The sequence below is a fragment of the Passer domesticus genome, chromosome 5 (genome assembly GCF_036417665.1).
Source record: "Passer domesticus isolate bPasDom1 chromosome 5, bPasDom1.hap1, whole genome shotgun sequence".
Classification (NCBI taxonomy): Eukaryota; Metazoa; Chordata; class Aves; order Passeriformes; family Passeridae; genus Passer; species Passer domesticus.
The window spans coordinates 67919926-67937132 of record NC_087478.1 but is presented as its reverse complement, the minus strand read 5'-3'; the positions used below and the strand labels follow the sequence as shown (position 1 = coordinate 67937132).

Below are 17207 nucleotides of genomic sequence, written 5' to 3'. Positions count from 1 at the left end.
TTTGCCACCAGTGCAGTCATTCTGCAGGCAGGGACACCTGCTCAGTGGTAAAGGGATCATAAACTCTTTCAATAGCTTGGGTTGGAAGGGATTTGAAATCTCATCCTGCTCCAATCCCGTGCCATGCGGGATTCCACTATCCCAGGTTTCTCAGAGCCCCATCCAGCCTGGCCTTGGATACTTCCAGGGATGGGATAGTCACAGCTCCTCTGTGAAAGGGAGAATTGGGTTTGTTTTTCATTAGTTCTACATAGTTTTAACTACACAAATGGAAATAAACCAGAATCTTATTACTTTTTTTTTTTTAGTTACTGTCAAATATCCTCAAAGAAAAACTAAAACAAATGCCATGTCATTATACTTCTGTTTTTGTGTGCTACCCCTTCTATGTTGCCTAAATACCTGGATGACTTTTCCAACTGTACTTTTTCAGAGATGTGCATGATAATGAAATACATGATTTAACTTGAATCATTCCTTTAAAGTGCCTTCTTGTAGTTCCAGCCACTAGGATTAATAACAAGAGCTAACCTCCAACCCAAACAGGTCAGTGGGTATGTGAATAGCCAGGCCTAATCCTGATTTCTGCTAAATGCTGCTTGACTGTGTTGCTCAGTCTCTTGTTCTTTTTCTTTAAATATGCTTCCTTATACATGCTTTTCTGAGAACCAGTGCAAAATACTTAGTCATAGGTAGGTATAGCAGGAGTTGGCTGTGTTTGAAGAATTAGTAGTCAAGTGTGAAATTGTGCAGGTAAGGCAGGAATGTAAAGTGAGGGAGATGCTCCCTTTAAATCAAAGGGTAGACTTGGGTTTGACAGTGAGTGAAAAAGAAGTTTTCAACAACAAAGCGAATTATTGCCATGACTTTCTCTGTTGTTCTGTTCTGTTGAATAATTACCTTGTGAAGTAAGCCTGACTGTGGAACCACAGCGGTGTGGCCAGGGCAGTGTTTTGGGAGGGAATCCTCTGATCAGCAGCTTGTTGGAACCATCCTGCTTTCAGGGCTGCTGAAGGAAGCAGAGGAAAGCATTCCTCCTGTCAGTGAGTGTGACACCCCAGTGCCTCCTGTGTTGAAAAAAACAAAGTGGTCTTGCTGACAAGAAGAGAAGCTCCTGGTTCCTGTACAATTCGCCTGGTGTTTTCCAGGCACAGCTGCGAGGATGAGGGAATAGAGTCGGATGTGCAGGTGAGTCTGTGGGTGAGCTGTGATGGTTCTCTGCTGTATCAGCACCCCCTTTTCATCCTGGAGTAATAGGGCTTTAATCACCAGGGTTGCAAAATAAAGCGTTCATTTGGAGGAAGAGAAAGCAACATGCTCTACCTGTGGGTATTCTGCTCTGATGCTCTAAGATCATGTGCCAGGGCTCTCCTGGCTGTGTTGTTTAAACAAAAAGAAAATAAATCACTTCAAGTGTTTTTCTTCTTCTCTTTTCTCAACAACTGTAACTCTAAAGGCTTAGAAACTTATTAAATGAATTCAAGCCTCTTGTTCCTCAAAATCAGATGCCCTTCATGTACTTGCAAGGAGACAAATGACAGGCAGAACTCTGGAGAGCTCAGTCAAGACTTTTCTTTTACATCAAGCTGCTTTATAATTTTAATTTCACTCTTCTTGGTTTATGTGTCAACATTTTTTTAGCCCTTGCTTTTCAACAACACAGTAGACCTTAAAGAACTAGGATGCAGTGTTGTGGGCAAATAAGGAGTAGTTTGGGGCTGAATTTGAACATAAGCAGTTTTTTTCTCTTCCTGAAAAGAGCTAAATAGCAGTAACAAAGAAGCACCTTTTCTGGGATGTAAATGGTGTTGCTCCTGCTAAAACAGGGTGTGGGACTTAATGGTGCAGTGAAGTCTGGGCTGGACAAATCCTTTCTCAATTCTATTTGAGGTGTTAGGTTGCTCAGGGAAGAGAGGCAATAAAATTTTTGGATCTTATGACTGGCCACTTCAACAGTCAAGTGAGGACATGAACAAGTGGCTTCAGTCAGTGAAGACATGAAGAGCTTCATGCTCTTTATATTCTCCAAATAATGTATCTTGCTTCCAGTTTGGATCAGTTTTGTTCCCGTAGGCAACAGCGGTAGACAAAGCAGGGTGATAGAGATCCTGTTAATTTGGGAGGACATGCTGTTTATCAATAGGGTCAGGGCAGAGAAGAGTGAGCTGACAGGAGGGAGAACTGCCTTTTCCTCCCCATTGGTGTGCCCCTAAGTTTTCACATCTGATGCAGACACCGTCTTGCACCTGCAGAGCTTCATACAACAGGCTTGTAAATGAGACTCCAAGACAGGATGCTGCCTGCACTTACTGACTTGTGACAGGCAAGCTCTCTCCTTTCTAGAAGCCAAACACCAATCCCAGGTTTATTTTTACATAGGTTATTATATAGCTGCTGAAGGATGACTTCTGATTAGCAGTGATGAGAAGATAATTTGGGACCATCTGTCCCAGATGTGGTAAAAGGCTTCCCTAGCTGGCAGCACCTGATCTTCCTTACTGCCTTGTCCAAAACAAACACACCTTTCATCACTACCTCAAGGCATCCAAACATCCATCTGTACTTTGGATATGATGTTGTATCTTTCTAGGCTGTGGCCTCAAGGCTAATAATTTATAGTGGTGTAGGCTCCAAGTGATATCTGCAGTCTTTCAGAGTTGTCATTGCCTTGATAGGAGCAGAAGCTAACATCTTGTATTTCCCATTACCCACAAGAACTGACTGAAATGTTCTGACCTTGTTAACATTAGATGTTTCTCCTTGAAGATGACTCAAACTTTCTAAGCTCTGTATTTTTTTCTTCTTCTTTGTGGCTAATTGTTATTTAATTCAATGAAGACAGAAAGGGATGTAATTTCAAAGATTTCCTGCATTTAATCAAGAATGCTGCTTTCCTGAATTTAAAAAAAAATGCAAACACCACCCCCCCTCAAAAAAAAAGAAAAGAATAAAACCAAAACAAAACCACCTTGCTCCAAGTTTTGGAAAGTGAATTTCACACCTTTTAAAATGCTCTTTCTCTGTAAGGTCTTTGTCAGTGTCATAAGCTGCTTTGCGTTTCCTGAACTTCATTTAAACAGAGGGTTGTTTTTGCTGACATGAACTGTGGAACAGTTTTGGTCATTCAGTAAGTTGTAGGCCAGCTGTGAAGAAAATAAAACATGATTTAAGGTAAAAAGATTTGTTACCATGCCAATCTTGTTTTCCTTCCATGTGAGTGGAAGGGCCACAATTGCTTTAGAAGTGTGTGACTGCAAGAGACCACCTGAGTTGGAAAGTAATTTCTTGTTCTTCCCAGTCTTCCTGCACTGCAGACTATTGACTAATGAAATTTCAGTCAAAGAAGTTTTGGGAAAAGCCTGCATGGGAATAGATCATCAAAACAGGCAGCTTGCATTTCCAGCAGTCCCTCCAGTGTATGTTTAGTTTGGTGAAAGAATGACTCTGGTTAGGTTTGGGTTTAGTGTTCTTCTCCCTACTTTCAAAGGAGTGGGAGATCTTTCCACCTTCTGGAAAGGGAGTTTTCCACCTACAAGAAGTAGAAATCTTGCTCTTTCTGTATCCTCCCTCCTGCTGAGTTCCTTTCGTGTGGGGAAGTCCTTTTTTGTGGCATCTCTTAAGAGAAGCTCTTCCTTTGAGCTAATTGTGGCATTTGCATGTGTGCATCTCCTCAGAGCCTTGTGGGAATAGACTTTTAATGCCTCTCTTATTTTACCTACTTCTGTTAATTATGTTTTCTTTGTAACTTTTGGATTTTTGAGATAGTATGCCAGCGGACCTAGGTAGCAATTTATACTCTCTCTGCAAAGATTCAACTAGGCTGGACTCCTTTCTTGTTGGTTTGACTGACTTCTGTCTATGTCTGTATGTCTGCATTTTATGTGAGGATCTCCTTCTACAAGTACAAACTGGAACTGGGGCTGCAATGTGAGAACAAAGACCACTTCAGTATTTTCCTCGGGACTTTCATAAAATAAAATACGTAAAACATCTCCATTAAAATGTCTGGATTGATGAAGGGAAAGGGGGGGAAAAAGCCTTTTGCTCTAGCAGTGGCTTTGATTAATGGATTTATTGTTTGTACAGATTTTGTCAGGAAGCCGTATGGCTTGAGGAAAACAAAGAGGAAATGGCTGAATAGAGGTCCCTAAGGACAGAATGTGGCTCTTATCCTTACTCCTTCCCACTCAGTTTGCAGAGTGGTCTGAGAGGAGCTTTAGGGTTTCAATAGAGCTGCAGATAATGCAGCTCTGTTGGAGCAGAAGTGTCAGTGCCTGCTGCTGGATCAGCATCACAGCCACTCCCAGGTTCAGAATCTACTCTTCTCTGTATAAAGTGTCCTGGGGTAATTAAAAAACAGTGGTAATTGAGATGTTTGCTATTTGTGTATTGGCAGTTTATCAGTTTGCAGTAGAAGAAGACAATTTTAGCATCTCAAACCTAAGTTTTCATAGTTTAGGGTGATTATTTCTCTCTTCTCTATCTCTCCCTCCCTCAGCAAAATTCAAGCATCTGTTCCTCTGGATTAACTAATTCACCATCTGTATCCTAAAACCAGATTTATTTTCCTAATCTAACATGTGTAAGTGGGGATTGTAAGTGACTGGGGCTCAAGCACTGGTGCTTTAACCTGATGTGTTGGATTAGATGAATGTTCTGCATTTTCTATGACTGTTTGACCCTACTTAGGACTATGCAGTGAATAAACCTGAGTAGAGAACTTAAAGGAATGCTCTCTAATGGAACTGCAATGAAGTAAATTAAGGAGATTAATAAGCATATCTTCCTTCTATTAAATTACAGCTTCTCAGTTGAGAAACGTAAATTCACAAAAAATTATTCTGTTCATTTCAGAGCTAAATGCTCATGCGAACTGTTAGTAAATGTTAGTAGGTCTGCAGAGTGGAAAGCACAAAACATCACAAAAACATACAGTGGCAACCCAGAAATTTAATTAATATCAGTTTATGAATGAAAGCTGCATATTCGGTCAGTCATGGTAAAAATTATATGTGCCTGAGACTTTTGGAGCTCCTGAATGTGCTGTTGTGGCGTTTTGGGCTATAATGAGAGATGCAATTACTTCTCTAGGGCTTTGATGCATGGTGTGCATGGTTTAGTATTTTACAGACTTCCCTTCTTTCCAGATCGTTAAGAGGATTTTGTTGTTTTCTGAACTCTTATGATGTTCTTATGCTGGAGTTGGTACTTATTACATCTTTCCATCAGACAGATATTAGGAGATAGACATTTTGTCTGGACAAAATTCAATGTCTGACAACAGTGGTAGAGGAGATGCTGAAATACAAGTTTTTCTGATTTAGAGCTGTTTTTCCATGCTGCACTCTATAAAGTTCCCATGTAGAGTTACACATAATAGATATGTTCCTTTAAAATATAACTCAGAAAATATTTGGTCATGAAGGCTTAAAAATAACCACATCTCACATGTTCTCCTTGGCTGTGCCATAATGTTAGGCCATGTCTGTCACAATGATGCTGTTAAACATTGTTCTAGTAAGCATCCCTTCCAAGCTGATTATTAGTCTTAATCAGCAGTTTGGGATTTGTTACCTTTTGCCCAGTTTGTTTGGCTGTTTGTGCATCCATTGCTTGTGATTCACTGCCGTGAGGGAGTCAGGGTGTGCAGCACCGGAGCACTTGGAGGGTTATACACTGGAAGTTATCCAGTCTGAGGATTATTTTCCCTAAAAAGAAAAATGGGAAAGATTATTTCACAATCTCCTATATTTACAATTTACCAGTGGTAGATGCTCCTGACTACCTAATACAGTGCTTAGGATTTGGTTGGTTTTTTAGTTTTTTTTTTTGTTGTTGTTTTTTTTGTTGTTTTTTTGGGTGGGTTTTTTTTGTTTTTTGGGGGGGGGGTTGTTTGTTTGGTTGGTTTTTTTTCCTCCTGATGTTCTGGAAAGCTGTTGAATTGTTGTTTACCACACTTAGTTATTTATAGCAGGAACATGTCACACCAGGTATAAGAAGCAGCAAATAAACAGCAGTATTCCAAGTTTCTTTTGCATTAACTTTTCAAAGATAAAATACCGCTTGTGTGTACCAGGCTGTTGTAGATCTATAGGTGCCAGGTGAACATGGTGTTTTTCTAAAACATTGAAGGAGGAGGAATAAAACTTCATCCTCAAGAAGTTTGTTTCACTAATGTATAACAATATTTATCTTTTTCTCCTTCTAGGAACTGCCCTCGTCAGCAGAGTGAACACTGATGCCTGGAGTAGCAGATTGTGTATAAGCGGACATCTCTGTCTTTATCTGCAGGTAAGAAGTTAGCACCAAAACCCTCCAAGAAAGAGTTTCCCTGCTCTCTTCTGAAAGTACTTCCACATAAAGCATTCAGAAAACTCTAAAACTTAGAGTCACAGAATGGCCTGGGTTGGAAGGGACCTTAAAGATTGTCCGTTCCACCCCCTTCCATGAATAGGGACACCCTCCACCAGACCATGTTGCTCAGAGCCCCGTCCAACCTGGCCCTAAACACTTCCAGGGATGGGGCAGCTTCATAAGTTCATCACTCCCCCTTTTTTCCTAAGATGAGTAACCTGAGCAAGATCCCAGGTCCCCTGCTCTGTGCAATGTCTTCTCTAACCAGTTGTGTTCTGGGCAGACCTGCCCTGCTGAGTTTTTCTCTCCTATGGTGGTGTGATCTCCATGGATATGCACCTTCCTTCTGTGTAAGAGGGGGGCCCACAGCTAACCTGTCACTAGGGAGTGTGAAATGAAAGGAGGCTTTTGTCCTTGGCTCCTCTGCTTGTTGGATGATCCTGGGCAGCAGATCTTCACTTGAGAAAGAATTTCTTTACTGAAAGGCTTGTTAAGCATTGGAATGGGCTGCCCAGAGAGGAAGAATCACCATCCTTGGAGGTGTTCAAGAAACAACTGGTGTTTCTTTTTGGTTTGGTTGACAAGGTTGTGTTTGATCAAAGGTTGGACTCCGTGATATTGGAGATCTTTTTCAACCTTAATGATTCTGTGATTCACTGTAAGGAGTTGTCCCCAGCTTGGCCACTCGGACATTGCCAAAAATCGAAAAAAGTAGCAGGTGGTGTTTTTCCTGGCAACGTGATGAATCCTTGATACAGGAAATACATCAGAATTTAGACTGAAATACATACTTTCAGATTATACATTTGTTTTTTCATATTGGTTTGAGTTTTTGAGTCCCTGTTTTATGATGTGGCTGGTGAAGCAAGTGAGAAAAAAACCTGAGAATGCAGCTTCTTCTCTGGCTTGTCACCATTTACAGGCCTTGTTTAAAGCTGATTTGCCTTTTGTGTACACATCAGCTTCTCAGTGATAGACTTTCATGGCAGTCACACCACCTTTTTCATTTCTGTGTGTATATTGCCATTTTACCACTCCTTCTATTGCAAATGTAGTATTTATAGCCATCTTATGTTGATAACTGAAGCAGCTGAGGGACCAATAGAACAAAATAAATTAAAATGCCTTATTCATTTGCCACAATGACAGCTTGTCCCATGCTCTGTGTATCTCAGGTACAGATAAGGATAAAAGCACAACGGCTTTATCTTACTACAGGAAAAGCTGAAGGAAAGCAGCATTGGATGGATGCTTTCATGATCCTTAATACAGTGTAGAACTAGTAGAAATATCAATGCATATACAGAAAATGCACTCTTTATGGTGAAGAGGAGCTTTTCTGAAGGGTGGTACGTCTGTGGATGCATCTGTCCATATGTACAGCACCCAAAATGCTATGTTGGCTAGAGTCTGGCTTCAGGCTTGTCTTAAGTTGCCTCAGTTTGAGAGGTGTTTTGGGTTATTCATTAAAGCACTTTCAGCCCTACATTCTAGGCATGTTACATGCCTCTTTAATGCACATAAGTGGATTAATTCTAAAGCAAACATTTCCAGAGCATTAATTGCTGCCCTCAGCCAACAACATCTTCTTGCTAAAGGGGTGCAATGGTTTGTGTGGGAGGTGGTACCAGCCATGGGGACAGTCCTGCTGGCTGAACCAGCACACAGAATTTAGACACTGGTCTCTTATTTTTCTCAGGTGACACTTAGCCAGAGCAAATATACGTATGTTAACCTGGAACTCCAGGAAGGTTGGAATATAGTGGTGTTGAGCCAGGTTTTCTTCTGCCAAGTTGAAATATTTAAGAATTTGTTGTTGACTCTATCTTGAATAAATTCCTTTCAGTGGAGCGAGTTTGTGGCCAGCTGCCAGGTGACTGCAGTGTCACTCCTTTATTTGTCACTTTGAAACAGGTCATGTGAGTTACTGTCTCTGAATGATTTTTTTGTATGAGAGCAGAAGTTATTTGCCTGCTGGAAATTCATTAGGATGGTGCCTGCGCATCCTCACATGGGGAGAGTGACTTATCTACCTTTGCTTGTTTTGAATAAACCAGTTTGGGTTTTTTGCCTTAAGCATCACTAATGTAATTTGTTGTTGTTACATGACTTTATTTTGCTGTCTGCTTTGGGGCACAAGACAGGGTCCGCTTGTACTATGTGTTTTAATAATTTTTTTTTCCCCAGCTGAAATCATGGAGTAATGATAGATTTTTGTACTTTTAAGAAAAAAAAAAATAAATCCACTTTTATTCAGTGTTAATCCATAAATAAAATAATGAAGAAAAGGAACAGAACTTTTACTCACTCTGGCAGCACAAGTGGACACTAAATCAGAGGAGTTAACTTTGGGAAATATTTTTCTTTCAATATTTAAAATTTAAATATGAAGAGCAGACAAAAATAGATATAACTTTTTCTTTGAAGTTCAGAGTAGGTATAATGAGTTGAATTAACTCATACAAAGTCTTAAATACACTTGACAAAAATGTTTTAGGACTCACTTCAGAAGCTTTCACTCACAGAATGCTGCTTCATGTTTTTCTGCATAGTGGTATTGCATTTTCTGGGATGTTTGATAAGCAACAAAGCCAGACTGTTGGTTTGTGAGCACTGACGATTTGTATCCACCAGCTGTTTTGTGGTCTGTGTTTGTCATGGTTTAGATGTCTTTGACCTACCTGAGCTGGGCAGATACTTCTGCTGGCTGGGCTAAGAAATGTGTGTGCTCCCTTCCAGAGCCATGGAAGCAGAGTGCAATTCCTTTTTCATCTGAGTGTCATGAATCAGAAAATACTCCATTCATTGAGCTCATGATTTTCTGCCCTTCACCTTTGAGTGGTATCTACTGACAGGCATTAATAGGTGGGAGAAATTCCTGGATGCTCTCAGAGAGGATCTCTGGCTCAGGGAGAGTTTTGTTTTCACATGCTGGCGAGTTCTGCTTGAGGTGAGGAATAATCTCAAGCAAAAACTGCTGCCTCTCAGGTTCTCATTGCTTATCCTGTCTATCTCAGCTTTGCTGGATGCACACCTTTCTCCTGCTGCCTGCGCACTGAGTCACTACAGGAAAAAAGTTTTCTTTGACAGTGGTATTGTTGGGATCCTTGAGTTTTGCTGCATTCTTTGCATTACAAGAGATACTTTTCATCTCTCATCTCTCTTCCCCACTCGAGAACCTCACACTGCACAAAGTACCTCTTGTTTCCTTGCTGTCTGTGTTGCACTTGTTCAGACTGGTGGGGTGGCAGACCTGAAAATGAAGATACCATGTCATGTGCACTAATTTCTTTCCTATTCCTCACTTGGTCACATTTTCATTATGTGAGGTTTCTTGCTTTCTCATTTAAGGCTTCTTTTCCTTTACTTTACAGTCCTGTGTAAATCTGTCCTTACATAAAACATGGCTCTTATATCTACATCTGGATGGTTTCTTTGCATTTGAAACAGCAGTATTTCAAGTATTTGAAATGCATTTCAAGTTGAATAGTTTGAAAGTGTTTCTGAAGAAATACAGTGCTCTGATAGTTGGGGGGGAAAAAAAATTCTTCCAGTGGTTTTTCAGAGTTGGGATTCATCTTGTGCTTGCCAGCTGAGGGCAAACTGAAAATGGAATGTAAGTGGAGACAGGATGTCTGGAAAGGACAGAAGTATTGATAGTAAATGGTGGGGGGGGGGTGGTGTGTGGAAGTGCCACTTACATGAAGAGACAGTAGTCCCTAGCTTTTCTGCTTCAAAAATATTTGTTTCTTGAGATGTGGGTTGCTCCATCCAAGCCCTGAGTGTTGCAGGCAAACAATTTCCTCCTTTTTTTTTTCATTAATTTATCAAGCTTGGCAAGGTTTGCATCCCTCACTTGCTGTGGAACAGTGGGAAAAACAGAATTATGCAATTCCTGTGGACTCTAAAGATAAAATTACTTCATTTGGATTTTATTAATTTATCAATCACTAGGGAATTCTGAAATATTCTAATCTTTACATTACCAAAATGGGGAAGACCTCACCTCATGGGTGTTTAATGATTCACTGTCATTAAACATTTGAGAGGAAAAATGTGCTTATTACCCAATTCAAAAGTTTTTTCGCTTTATTTACTGCAGTGTAAACATCAAACTGTAGTTTTTTCCAGTCTGCAACTGCAAAGATAGTATTACTTTTTGTACTAATTACAATGCACATTAGTAATTTCTCTCTCTGGCAGGAAAGAAACTCGGCTTTTTGAAGGCATGTCATTCTGATAAAATCTTTGTTCCATGTAGTTTTGGAACAGATTTGCAGATTTTTTTGCAGATTGCTTCTACAAAGGATAGTTGCACAATGTTTGAAAATGAGAATTTCTGGGCTTTAAAGAAACAAAAGTTTGTTTTGAATTGTATTTGTTAAGGAAACATGCTTTAGTATTTGATATCTTAGAGTGAGGAAGAAAAAATAGTGGCTAAGTGAAGTCAAATGCATCTCATTTGTCAAATTGTAAAAATCTTACAAATACCTGCAAATTAGTATTCAGCTTATTCATAACTAAATAGGAAGAGAAATGTGAATCCCTGTCTTACCTCACTTGGTAAGCCTTTGTACTTTTATTTATAAGAATTTTATAAAGAATAATATAAGATTTCTTTCATATAACCTTTCCTAGGTCTGAGAAAACTTATGTTTGATTTTAATTTAAATGTTATGTTTTGGATGTTTTTATGATTTAAAGCTCTAAATTTTGCACAGTTTTAGGTGTTTATTTGCTGACTATCTCATGATTAGCACAACATTGTGGGCACTTCCCCTTGAGTTCTTTCCAGGATTTAGATTGCGTGCCAGGCTCTTTTCATTGAGTTTCCTCACACACTTCTAAATCCTTAACCCTGCCTATTATTCAGTGCTACCAGTGGCTTTCCTGACTGCACAGCCTCTCCTCTGTTTCTGTGAAGAAGCAGGATCCACAGATACTGGGGTGCTTCTAATTAAGAAAGACTGGGGAAACTAAAAAATGTCCTAATTAGATCTCTTGGTTTTGGTTTGTTGTTGTTGGGTGTGGTTTTTCTTTTTTTTGGGGTGTTTTTTTTTTGTTTTGTTTTTGGTTTTTTTTTTTTTTTTTCTGCTTCCGAAGAGAAATGCAAGCTGGGCTTTGTCCATCATAAGCAGGGTGATGATAACCCAGAGAATTCATCACAGCAATTCAAGCAGCAGTGCTGAGATGCTCTTTTTTGTTTAATTTGGACTCTCTGTCAGGAAGGCTTCAGGAAGTATTTCTTCATTGAAAGGGTGGTCAGGCATTGAAAGGGTGGTCAGGCATTGGAAGGGGCTGCCCAGAGAGGTGGTGGAGTCACCATCTCTGGAGATCTTTAAGACTGGATGTGGCACTGTAGCCATGATATTTTAGTGAAAAATGTTCTGCTAAGATTTTTTCTGTCCTGAGGAGTTGAGAGCCTCAAGAAAGAAATGTAAACAATAACTATCTGCTGCTGTGGAAGGCCACAAGTACATCTTTCATTAGTCCATGTGGATTGTTTTCAATTAGTAACCAATCACAGCCACCTGTGCCAAGGCTGTGAGCAGTCACAGGATTTTGTTATTCATTCCAATTCTATTCTTGTCTTGGTAGCCTTCTGATCTTCTTCTCTCTGTTCTTTTAGTATAGTTTTAATGTAGTATTTTAGTATAATATATAACATAATAAATCAGCCTTCTGATGAAAATAGAGTCAAGCCTCGTGTCCTCACACAAAGGGTCTCAGCCTAAACAAGATGGCACCTGGCTGACAAGGTGGTGTTCAGTCAGAGGTTGAACTCAATGATCTTTGAGAACTTTTCCAATGTCAATAATTCTGTGTTCTTCAGTACCAGTGTCTGGCATCCCAGGCATCTTGTAAGCTCAGAAAAAATGGTGAAGATCCACCGTGATAGGAGGAATGATGATACAATTCCTTTTGGAGGGATGAGTGTACTTCCAGAAAGTTTTGATTACATTGCCCATCATCTGGGTGCTTTGCAGGAGCTCTTTAAAGCAGAACTGTGCTTGTCTTGACCTCTCTGAAAGGCAGCAAAGAGAAGGTGCACCCTGCAGAGGGTGTGGAGGTGAATAGAGTAAGCTGAATCAGCCCAAAAAGCAATAGGGTCTCACCTGCTGATCCCTTGTGTTTTGGTAGGTGCTCTGCACAAGTGGGTTAAGGGACAGCGTGAAGAAGGATAAAGAGATTTACCCAGTAACTTGGTGGAATTCACTTCCCATGTGCATGTCTGAGGTGACAGGCGAGTGAGCCATAAAAAGTTCCTGGGTAAACTGAGCAAGAAGTGGATAAGAAGGGCAGAGATCAGTGTGGAAGGACTTCCTGAGGGAAAATAAGTTGATCAGGTGAAGAAAGGAGAGGGCTGCTTTGCCCTGCCTGCATTTAGCAAGACTGCATACTCCAGAAATCTGTCCTGACATCCTCGTGCTGGGCAAATGGACACGATGGGGTTGCTGAGGGTGCAGTGAGGAGGAGAATGTAGCCATTAGGAGCTGAGAAGAAAGTCTGTGACTGCATGGCCAGCAGTGAAAGGCTCCATCACAGAAAGTGCAAAATGTAGCTGCTGTCTGAAAATATGGAGGGAAGTTTTACTGGTTTAAAAATTGTTGCCATGGAGAAAGAAGGCAGGAGCAGGAAAAATAAAAATTTTCCCCCCTTGCTATATTGAATTTGACCTAACATCTATTTTCCATTGGCATTGCTGGCTGACTTCTGTTAATTGCTGTCAGTTTTTTGGCAGAGAATCATGTTTTTCCTGAAGAACTCTTTGCTGGGTCTTTCTATGAACATGATAAGTGACCTTCATTGGACTTCCAAGGGGAAGTGTATTTATTATTATGTTCATATCTGCACTTCTCACTCCTTCCAGTGAGTTTTGGAGTTTAGGTGAGTTTCAGCAACACTTATAGATAATTAGGGGTTTAGAAAGTACAAAGTTTGTAACACTTTCCCTGAAATTATCAGCTGAATAGAGAACCTAAGCATTCTCATCTCCTGAAGTAGAATTTGATTCCACGTCCATTCTGTTCAGTGTGGCCAGTTGGCCAAAGAGGTGTAGGCTTCTCTTGCAGCTGTTGTGGCAATGCCCCAGAACCATGGGAATTCAGACAGAAAACTGTGGGGATTTCAAACTGAAAGAGGGGGAAATTAGGTGAGATATAGAGAAGAAATGGTTCCTGTTAAGGCCCTGCCACAGGTTGCCCAGAGAAGCTGTGGCTGCCCCTGGATCCCTGGAAGTGCCCAAGGCAAGGCTGGACAGGGCTTGGAGCAACCTGGGATAGCGGAAGGTGTCCCTGCTCATGGCAGCTGGATGGGAATGAGATGGGCTTTTTCCACCCTAACATGTTCCACGATTCCGTGAATTAAGTAATACAATTTGAATATTTCAGCCCATAAGCTATTGCTGTGTGTTACGATTACCTCAGGTTTTGCTCTAATAAAATTAGCTAAGCTCAAGGGAGGGGAAATACTTAAGTGATCCAGCTGAGTCCTATAAATAGAGAATAGAAGAAGCAAAGAAGTTCTTTTGTGCCTGAGGAAATATGGAAGTAAGCAAAGCCAAGTGGAAATTTTAGAAATTGATGGGTTCCCCCCACTCATTTATCTTGCTTAACTGTTTAAAGACTCCTCACAGTAATAGCTCTGTTCTGTCTTGCAGACTTTTCTAGGTTGCCTGGAGAGCAACTTGAAATTTCTTAGGTAACCTTTAATGAATAATGGAGCTGCTCACTGAATAAAGCTTTGAGATTATAATTTCTTGGAACAGTTATGTTGCTTAAGTTGAAAGTGCCTCACCTTGTTTCTATTTCAGAAATTGCATTTCATTACAGTGAGATTTTGGTAGTTGGGTCATACCATGACTTTAAACCTTGTGCTTTTTAGACTTCTATTAATTCAAATTTAAGTAGATTTCAGTTGCGGGATATATTTTATTTCCTGCATACTTCAGTGCAAGCTCTGAAGGGGAGTCATGGGCTCATTTGTATGCAAGGTTCACCACAATATAGAGGAAGAATGTGTTATGTTTTGGCCCATATTTTGAAATGTGGGAAGTGTAACAAGTTTCTTGTATTTTTTTTTTTTCCTGGAATTTGCCCTCAGCTCACATTTGAGGTGGGGGGGGAACACCTCTGAAAACTGAGACTCAGGGTGGCTGTAGTCGAATGATAAAGCAAATGCTGGGCTTGAGTGAAGTGTAAAGAACAGATTCAGCCGTACAAAAGCAAGAGTTAATGCAGGCTTGCCAAAAGGGAGCAGATGAGCTCATTGCCTCATTCATGTAAATATTGTCAATTACACAGGAATGTCTTCAGTCCCTCTCCTGGGTGTGAGTGTTTGTGGATAAGGCCTGAAGGGAGAGGGGAAAAGTTGAATGGGTGGAGGTGTGTCTTCCTTGGAACCAGTTTGGAGAATGACCTATTTTGTCTCCTTTGAAGCCAGGGCATTTCCAGGTCTAAGGCAACTTTTGAAGTAAAGTGTATTGTAGCTTGTGTATAAATATTTCCCCTGCAATGAACCAGCTTGCTTATTTCTCTGCTCCTTGTTTTCTTTCACTCCCACCCTATTTAGACCATATTAGAGAGGTACAGATATGACTTCCACCTAATGCTGCTGTTTATTAATAAAGTGGTGTGTAATAAAGCTGTTTTCTCAAATGCACTATATATTTACTACTAATGAGGAACAAATACTTACACAGCTTTGGAAGACATTACAGTGCAATAAATGTCTGCCTGTTAACTGAGATGATGAATCAGGAGATCTTTATTTAATGCACGTGTCTTTTTTGAGCTGTTTGTCACAGCATTTATGTGCAGTGCAGGCTCCGTGGCTAACATATCTGGAAAAAGATATTCCTCTGCCACAGAATAAATCCATCCCAGCTGCTGTGATGCCACCAGCTATCCTGCCAGAGCCAGTCTGCAAGAGGGACACCAAGGGGATCAGAGGGATGGAGCAGCTTTTGCTGAGAGGAAAGGCTGAGGGAATTCAGCCTGGAGAAGAGAAGGCTTTGGGGTGACCTCATTGTGGCCTTCCAGTGCCTGAAGGAAGCCCAAAGGAAAGATTGAGATCCCCTTTACAAGGGCCCCCAGGACAAGGGGGAATGGGTCACACTGACAAAGAGCAGGTTTAAATTGGATATGAGGAAGAAATTATTCCCTGTGAGACCACGGTTGCCTAGAGAAGCTGTGGCTGCCCCTGGATCCCTGGAAATGTCCAAGGCCAGGCTGGATGGGGCTTGGGGCAACCTGGGATAGTGGAAGTGCCCCTCCCCATGGCAGGTGGTGGGAACTGGATGATCTTTAAGGTCCCTTCCAGCTGAGACCATTGTATAATTCTATGATCCAGTCCTTCCTAGAAGAGTGGTTGCCAGTGAAGCTTTCTAGGATGAATCCACTCAATCCTGCTTCTCTAGGATTGTGATGTTTCATACTGATGATTTTGTTTGTTAGTAGCTAAGCTAGAGAATGAGGAAAAGGAGTGCTGTGTGTAAAATGAAGGTGATACTTCAGTCCTAATCCTGAAACAGATTTAGGGTTGGGATTTAGTAGGTAAACTTGCTTGAATTGAATTCACACTTGTATCAGAGTAAATCCTGTCTCAAGAGCTGAAAGAAGTGCTGCATCAGATATTGTTTTGATTTGCTGGTACATGTCCTAACTATATATACTGCTCTTAAGTTTTAAATGTTTAAATTTCTGCTTTAGAAACTCTGACTGAAATCTAATAGAAGCAAGGATCCTTGAAACTGTCTTGAGTGCTGTCACCATTTCCAAAATACCTTTGGGTTTTTGTCCCACAAGTCCATGTAGAGTTGACATGCTTTTTTATATCTAATCTTAGGGAAAGGAGAGTATCAATTTCAGAGTTGTTGTTCCTGTTGAATTAATTCAAGTGCAAGAGTGTGAAACTTACTGTTAAAAATGTGAGGTTATGCTCTCAGCAGTGACCAAATACAAAGAACTTCAGTAAGCCATCTGTTTCCTTGGCTTACCTGCTGGCTTGCTTCCTTTCCAATATTTTGTGGGGATTTGAAAATATTTTGCAGCAGAGTTGGGTCAAGCCTGGTAGCTCCAAAGATACAAAGTGTTACAGACTGTGATGGGAGCACTATCACTCCAGCCATCAATCTGTGTTTGTGACAGCTGGTTGGAACTCACTTTTCTATGAAGGCCATGAGAATTTTAGACACAGTTAATAACCGTGAAGGTTTGTAACTATGTCATCACCTGTATCCCAGGTTGGATAAATGTTTTGTGCTGTGCTGAAGTTAAATCTTTACTAATTCGTGTCTCTGGTTTCTTCAGATTGTCACATGTGATTTAGATTAAAACATTGTGCAGGAACATGTCCTAAAGGCTTAACACACTTGCTGAAGTCAGAGATCAGTCTTAGAATTAAAATACTGAAGACAAAAATAAAATTTTCAAGGTGGAAGAATCATTTCAGGTAATAACTGAATAGTTGCCATTAACAAACTGTATCTTTGTAAGAGCTGACAAGAAGCGTGGTTGAATGCTTTATCTCCTCCTCTCATTTCTCCACCCCCAAAAGAAAACAATTTAATTCATTCTAGCTAATTCTCACGGTTACAAAGAGAAGAGACAATTTGTTTTTTCTATGCTGTAAAGATTGCAGGTCAAGGAGAGATTGTAGCTCAGGGAGAGGTCAGAAATGTTCTCTAATTAGGCAAAATACCAGTTGTAGAATTCAGTGCTTCAGAACAGTGTTTCTTTCTCTCATTTTTTCCCACCAAATTGTTAGCTGTATTGCAGCAGGAGAAATTGCAATGCAAGCAGTAGTTCATGTTCTAGCCAGCAGAGGGTTCCTGGATAGAAGTCAACTGGTAA

At 40.5% G+C, this 17207-nt stretch overlaps 1 protein-coding gene across 18 annotated transcripts in view; it reads left to right on the top strand.

The window, feature by feature from the left end:
• RASSF8 (Ras association domain family member 8) overlaps positions 1 to 17207 on the top strand; it is a 72624-nt gene that overhangs the window by 31723 nt on the left and 23694 nt on the right. For 13 of the 18 annotated variants that reach the window (XM_064420765.1, XM_064420780.1, XM_064420772.1 and 10 more), the window contains one exon: positions 6209 to 6291. The gene's annotated coding sequence lies outside the window, so the exon portion shown is untranslated. Of the gene's footprint in view, positions 1 to 1004; positions 1189 to 6208; positions 6292 to 16664; positions 16807 to 17207 lie in introns of those variants that run through there. The other 5 variants (XM_064420776.1, XM_064420774.1, XM_064420777.1 and 2 more) reach the window with 4 other exon arrangements.